The 8,006-nt window shown below is 35.6% G+C and overlaps 1 protein-coding gene across 4 annotated transcripts in view; it reads left to right on the top strand.

Annotated features, from left to right (window-relative positions):
* The window catches only part of diaph2 (diaphanous-related formin 2), a 443,473-nt gene that overhangs the window by 5,921 nt on the left and 429,546 nt on the right, over window positions 1-8,006 (top strand). The window lies entirely within an intron of this gene.

The following is an 8,006-nucleotide window of genomic DNA, read 5'->3' as shown; positions in this document are numbered from 1 at the left end:
TAAGGCATTGTCCTTGTCCATCCATTTTAAGCTAAGAAAAAGAAAATCATCTGAGTTTGTTGATTTATTTCCAGCAAGCAAGCAAAGTTTTGGGTTCTGGACTTGAAGAGATCTGGAATTGTTGTGCTTGGTTTCAATACATACTAAAACATGTTGATTTTTCTTTTACATACTGGTGACTTTTGTTTTAGCACCATTCTTTAGCAGAGACAAAACTGGTTTCTTGTATTGTCAAGTGTTTTGTTGTTTGCACGTAAGCTAAACATCGATCAGAGGCTGACAAATGTGACACCACAGTGGTGGAAAAGTTAAACTAATATGAAGAAAAGATGTAGTGAGATGTGTTTGACAGATGATTTTTTTTAAATGGAAGGAATATACTGTTTTCCAGTGTTTACCAGCGCGCATGCTTATTTGTATTAGCATAGGAGTACGAAAAGTAATTATACACATCTCCAGTGTTTACCAGCGTGCATGCTTATTTGTATTAGGAGTACGAAAAGTAATTATACACATGACTCAATGGAAATGCATGACCTGACTTGAACAAATGTTACCAGAATGTGTTTTGTATGTAAGTGGGTCAAACTGGTCTTAGTTGGTTTTGACAAACCCCGACCTTCTATCATTCAGACAGAGATGGAGGACAGGGTAGATGTCTAAACCTTTATGGACCATGACCAGCCTTTGACACTGTGTTTGCACACTTCAGTTCACTCATGTGAACAACACCTTTAACAGATTTGCTATGGTTTTGGGGAAGCATTTAACGTTAATGTAGTTAGCCTGAACAGCTTATTTTGTCAACGTATTATTTTCGCAGATGTCACATTTGTTCTTTAACTCTTTTGAACAGGTCGTATGATGGGTCTTTAACACATGCTATTTTTGGTTTACTTGTATGATGAGTCTTTAACACATGCTATTTTTGGTTTATTGAATACTGACTTTACAGTTTAGTTCTAGGCCTAAAATCACACAAATACATGAAGGTGTAAATCTTAACATGTTTTACACATTTTTGTCCATTTAAGTTAAACCAATATAATAAAAAGAAAAATGTGTGTGCAATAATCTTGACTGAAATGTTTGCATTTAGCACATTTAAAGATGGCACAGGAAATGCTCGCTGAGTCTGTGGTTTCGTTTCTCCTGGGCAAACACTGTTGACATGTGGCAGACAATTTGTATGTTGACTTTTGCAGAAAGACAACATTAAAATTAAATAGTATCATGTCATGTCATTCTTTGCTGCTGGAGCTGTAAGATTTGACAGACGAAGCTTTTACACCTATAGAGTTGACTATTGCCCTGTTACCACAGACTAATTACAAAATGTCAGCTTTTAAAACAACTGGGGGATGTTAGAAAAGACCTTCCTCCCCGATGAGTCGTCACAGGTGCAGGTGTTAAAGTTTCCCTCACACTGCTTTAACATCTGTTTTTACACCTTCATACCATGTAAGCGAGTTAAGAAAAGCTTTGACTTTGTTTTGGAGACGTGTGAAAAAAGACAGGAAACTGCCACATGTGAGCGTTTTTATAATGGCATTCAGGAAGTGGGGAGAGAGGAAGCGTTAAAGAATGCTTTAGTCACATTGTAGAAGAAACCATAAGACTCAGGTCCCAGAGTTTCTCTCTGAAATCCAAGCCTAAAAATGGAATTATTTCACTCCCTTAGTTTACATTTCAAAAGGGTTTTGAATTCTAAAACCCTAAAACTTAAAACATATTAAAATTGTTCGTAGACGTAGACGTGTGTGATGGTGGAATTGAGCTTCTTCACAACCAGTTACTGACTTACACAGAAATATTGCATAAGTAGATTAATCGAGAATTTGCTGTCGAATTAGATCTGATACGTGTTTTTATTTATGGTGTCCAACTTATCCTCATTTGTTGCATTTTGCGTGCATTCTACTGACTAAGACAAGTAGGGTTTCCACTGTCTGCAGGAACTGGGAAGAAACAACTGTAGTTGTAGCTGGTGTTCAAAATGTATGCCTAGCCTAATGATGAATAAGAAAATCTCCATCTTGTTAATTGGGACAACACAATTATACATAAGTAAATGAAGTATATTCCCTTAGTATTTGTTATACGTGCATTACATAAATGCATACATACAGATACTTTGCCACAGCAATTGTTCAAGAGAACATTTCATTTAATTCCATTTGTGTTTATTCTGTGCTACATTGGGTTTGCATTGAGAAAAGCAGGAATAGGAGCAGTACTAGTAAAAGAAAAGAAAAAAAAAGTAAACCTTAAACCAAAGCACATGGAGTTGTCAAGGAGAGTTGTAATGAACTAAACCACAGCGGCCGAGGCAAAAAGTCCCTCTGATATCTAATAACTCCTCAAGTTTTTCAACGTGTGTAAACTCAAATTATCACTAAGTGAGAAACAGTTAAATTCTATGGAAACTAATTAGGATGGTATCATTTGTTTGTCACTTTCCCTGAATTTTTACCTACCGACAGGACACCCTCTAATTCACTAACTGTATAACCGTGCAAAAAATAATCACTAAAGGTCATCTTTAAATCATGCACAACACTGCATGTTTGGGCAGATTTGACCCAAGTGATATCTAATATCCTTCCCCTGAATCTGCACACACTGCACACCTGAAAATGTGTCAGTAGTCTTGTTCAAAATCAATCAGCGTAGATAACAGGAGCTTACTTATTCTTTTTGATTATTTTGGTATATAGTGTTTGCAAACCACATAGGAATTACATGGTCTTTTTCCATTTCAGGCATCGCACTTGGATCATTTTATAAGCATTTAACTGGGAATGAATTGGTTGGAAGTATCGTAGCAGCTCATATCTCTTCACACTCTGCAGCAATTAGCGAGGAACGGTTGGTTGAGCAGATATAATTGCTGTAGGTGCGTAGCTTATCAGTTCCTGTTTGAATAAGTCTGAATAATCATAATTATATTAAAAAGATCCCATGGATGTAATCCAGGCCCTTGAGAGTCACATTTATTTAAATGCAGAGTTGTGTAAATTCAATTTCTGTCTCATGAACAGATGGAGAATAACTTAATATCCTAACGGTTTCCTTAACCAAAGTAGTTCTTCATTTCGTTTTTTTGGCAGTGTAAATGTTATGCTACACAGAAACAGACAGAAGCGTCCGACACAGAAGGTAATAACCCCAGGGCAGAGCTGTACTGGTCTGCAGTCACATGATCTGGTCTTACAGCGCAAGTACATTCACAGAGATTTAATATTATCCACATGGCCTCGTTCTTTCAATAGATGCTGTTTTTTTGGAAAGTATAAACAGAACCAGTCCTTTCCTGAAATAATAAAGCCATTACGGCTTTTATGCCCTTTTAAAGTCACATCAGCTCTCACTCAAGTCTGGTGACTCAATATTATTTATTTATTTTTATTTTTAATTTAAGCCTTTGGAATGGAACTAGTGAAAAAGAGTCAACATTTGCTGTGTAGAGCTGAACCTAACACCTCATCTGTCATGGCTTAATTTATTTGTTGAGGAAATCAACTGACATTCTGTGCTTGATTACATTTGCCTTAATCCAGTTTGCAGAGAGGAGCAGCTTTCCACAACAGTCTGGTGCATGTTGATGGTAGATTTTCCTGTGCCAGGATCAGGGGCTGGATCTTTCATGTCTCCTGTATTAGACTGATGTCTTCACTTCCCTTTTATTGACCATTGACTGCTGTTTTTAAGCCTGAAGATTATGGATAAGAAAGCTCCCATGTTTTAGTTTGAAGCCCGAGCAGGCTTTCCTCCAGAAGATTTCACTTCATTGAGAGTCACATCCCCATTACGCAGCCTTTTGGGCCCCCTTCCCAAAAAAAACAAAAACATTTTGATTTAGTTGGTTTTGGGTGAAGGATGCTTCATATTTGTGAATAACAACAGGGTGATGTTTTATTGTCAGGCGATGTATCCGTCCCTGGAGAGCAACTTTACATAACTGCTTTAGAAGAATGGTGATGAAAACCTCTGTAAAATTGTCCAGGGTGCCTTATATTGTAGTTCTGTTTTGTTTTATTGTCTGACAACTTGGTGCATTTTTCTGGATCAGGCCACAGGCTTGTGGCTAAATGAAAACATCAACCAAAGTTTCAGCAAACAGAAGACTCGGGGGTGCAAAGCAAATGAAGCCAGATGTTTACCATCATTTACATTTTCAAAATAATTATTTGCATATTGCCAAGGGAAATACAGCAACAGGACGATGTTATTTTTCAATACATGGGGCTAAACTATTTTCTAAAAGAAAAAAAAAAGAACCCCAAAGATGAAGTATTCTTGTTCAACTTAAGTACATGTTCAGTGAAGTTATCTGACAGATGGAAAAATAAACTATCCCATCATAATAAACATCATCCCATCATAATCAAGTTTATGGCATAAATTGTTGTACCTGTCAGATTTAGATATTTTGTTTGTTTAAAATTCAGCTGTAATTTAGATTTAATCTGTGTCTTCAACCACCTTTTTCAAGAAGCTTGTTTTAATATACGTGGGAGAACAGCCTGTGTATTTGTTCCATTTCGCCAAACATCTTAAAAGCCATTAGTGTCAATGGTCAGAAATCTATTCCTTCCTTTATCCAAACTGGGGAATGTTGCTGAATGCTAAAAGTTTTTCTTTAAGTCTTTGAATTGTAACTATACAAAGTTTTGAAAGACGTATCCAAAAATGGTTACTTTGAGGGCAACAAGACAGAAGAGGTTTCTTGGACCTCTCATCCAAGAGAGGCTTCTTAATTTTTTCAGAACTGAGGTGATAAGATGACCTGCATGACTGAAAACCTAAGCACACCAAGCATATGTATACATTTAACAAAGTCAGGTCTGACGCAGTCTGGATTTAAGACATGCTAAATGTCAGGTGTAGATTTATTTTCACTCCTCCTATAACCTCTTTCCTTTGTTTTGGTTGTACTTGGAAAAGGACAAAAACTCGGATGACTTTTATCTTAAATAAAAAAAGAATATTTCCACAAATTCGTCATGACATTAGATCAGTTTTTGTCTTCACTGACACTCCTTGACTTTCCAGCCACAGTCAATCCAGATGACTTTGTAAACAGATCCATTGGGAGAACGTTGATTTGTGTGAAATTCCCTTACTCCAGTGGCGCTTGTTACAGTCTGCTGCCATTTCAACAAAGTGGAGCATCATTTTGGCAACTACGACATCTGATCTGATTACACAAGGAAGGGTTGTGTACTTTTTGAAGTTTATGGCTTTGACAAACAACCAAGTGTTGAATCGTGTCTGTCAATTACAGTTATTGTTGAACAATGTTCGCACAATTGGAATTTTATTGATAATTTTTCTACTGAGTTACTAACTTCAATATGATAATTATATATATATGTATATATGTGTATATATATATGTATATGTGTATATATATGTGTGTGTATATATATGTATATATGTATATGTATGTATATATGTATGTGTATGTATATATGTATGTGTATATATATATATATTTATATATATATATATATATTGTATTATTTTAGCTTGTGGTTTTGCTCTCCCTATTCTGTTTGTTGTTGTAGTTAATTTTGTGTTTTTTTATTTTTTTCTGAACTTCTGTATTAATGGACGAAGTTAGAGTATAAAAGTAAAAAGGGACAAAACTATGTTATAAAATGATCCAATTTCACAGTACATAATGGTAAAAAGCTTTTAAGATGTCATTTCTTTGCTGATTATATTGGTTTTTTTATGAAGATAAGTGCAAGAATAATAGGTGGACAAGAACAGTTTTCTCAGTGAAGACAAAACTGTAGAATTAAAGAATCTTTTTGGTGTTAAAGTATTGTCTGGACAGAACATTCACGACACGGGTTATGTTGAGTTAGTGAGTCAACTGTTCGTCTATCACTGTCCCTTCAATGACTTGTAGAGCCTTCGTTACCCGAGCCTGGGTCAGGACACGCAGATAGATAAGACAAGTGCCCAAAATTTCATGGATATTGGTTCAGTAGTTGTTGAGTGATTCTGCTTCGTAGACGCTCAGAGCTGATGAAACATTAGTGGCTGATTATTAGTCAGTTTTATTCTGCTGACACCGGACTTTTTAGTGCCATCACTTGACTCTAAGCGGCAAGTTCCTGTGTCATCACTTTTCAGTTCATTAGCATCATTGTGCATCAGCAGGGTTGCTTAATAGACCAGAAATGTAAATCACGGTCATTGTTATCAAGATTTTTGGTTGTCATTTTCAAGATCTCATGGTTACATGTCTCAAAATATACACTTTTATTATTATTTTTTAAAAATAATCAAAATATGTCCGGAGAAGTCAAGTCACATTAGGTTCTACAAATGTCAGACATGCTAGTTGCTGTGCTTCATGTAATCTTGGTGTTCTTCTGAATTTTAACGTTAAGTTTTGGTTGTTGGTGTCATCAGCTTCAGACTCTCAGTAATCGTGTTATTACTAGAACTAATTAAAGAAAATCGAATTTATGTCGCAACTTTGTGTTTTTACGGTGGCATTGTGGCTGATGATTTTTTTTACAGCTACAGTTCCAGAGAGTGAAAACTGACGTCTTACAGATGGTCTGGTTAAATTGGTTTTATAGAACAGACGTTGCTATTTTGGTTTGAAACAAACTTGCCTGCTTTCAGTAACACGAACAAAATCTTTCATGTGCCACCTGGTGGCTTTCTGTAATAAAACCAAAATAAAGATTTAAGGCCCAGTTTCCATGCAAGGTAATGCAGTTGTATTGAGTGTTATTAAAACATTGAAATATGCATACTACTAGGTTTCTTTTTTTTTATGCGTCTCCCTGAACTGACTCTGGAGTTTTGAAATATTGCTTTGTGTTTTCATTTTTAAAGGATCTGCATGGAGTCATAATCATATTTGATTAAGGAGGGACCCAGAGCTAATTTGATTATTTAGAGGAATATGTGTCGGGTAATAAACATTTATTGTGATGAAAAAAAAAGTTTACTTTAATAAGCATGAAAAAGCCCAGAGGACCTGGGAGCTTAATTGTTAGATGTTAAATTGCGTTGTTGCGATGTTGCGAAGATAATGGCTGAGGAAAGACCCTCAAGTCAAGGCAATTAAGCAAACAGTGGTTTGATTGTTGTTAAATTGATTAGAAAATGTTTAAGGACTCTGTTTGAAAATTAGCTATTGTTTCATGCAGTTTCAGAACAGTCAGAGATGCCGGAATTAACGACATTTACAATCTGAGGTAAAATTGTGTATTTATTTTTCAAAATTATTTTCAAAAAGATTCCCAAGCCGAAGTGATACAGATGATAAGAAGCGACGCAGGTGATAGCAGAAACGTTCATAACAAACAAACACTTTACAGTAAACATTTTTTTGATCCTACGAACAATCCAGAAAGGTACCAGATATTTGTGCATTTTCTCCCAACAGTATCGGTAACTAAAGACACTGTGACCTGCACAAGAAACAACAATCAGGTTTAATTAAAGATGTTCCTGGATGGGGAGGGTTATATTTTTCTGAGAATTAAAAATATTTGGTAAATAATAAAAACCTTAGCTGTTTAAAGCCAGACCAAACACTTTCTTTGCAGTATTTTTTTTTTCTGTGGCAAGTTTCCTAATTTTTTCTAACATTTTAAGCATTTCTAGGTAAACATTTCTAGCTCAACTTCCCTTTGGGATGTTTATAAACACAAACTATTTTGGAAGATCTTTTCACATAGGATAAAGTTATTGAAATTCTACGATATCACTACTATATGTGGAGCTTATGAGTCACTTACCAAGAGATCTTTTTGTGTTGGCTCTGAGTGTAGTTTTATGACCTTTTGTAAGCAAGAAACATCCTTTTTTTTTTTTTTCAATTTGACATTGTTGTACTTGAGGTTTTCCGTGTGATTGTTGGTCATTGTTTGCAGGATGAAGTAGCTCCCCTCTAACCCCCCCAAATATTGTGTGCGTGAGGTGAAGGCGCTGATTTGTGTTACGCAATATATATTTGTTTACTTTCTCTC

The sequence above is a fragment of the Cynoglossus semilaevis genome, chromosome 15, assembly GCF_000523025.1.
Source record: "Cynoglossus semilaevis isolate Cse_v1.0 chromosome 15, Cse_v1.0, whole genome shotgun sequence".
Classification (NCBI taxonomy): Eukaryota; Metazoa; Chordata; class Actinopteri; order Pleuronectiformes; family Cynoglossidae; genus Cynoglossus; species Cynoglossus semilaevis.
This window is presented reverse-complemented; position numbering and strand designations above follow the sequence as displayed.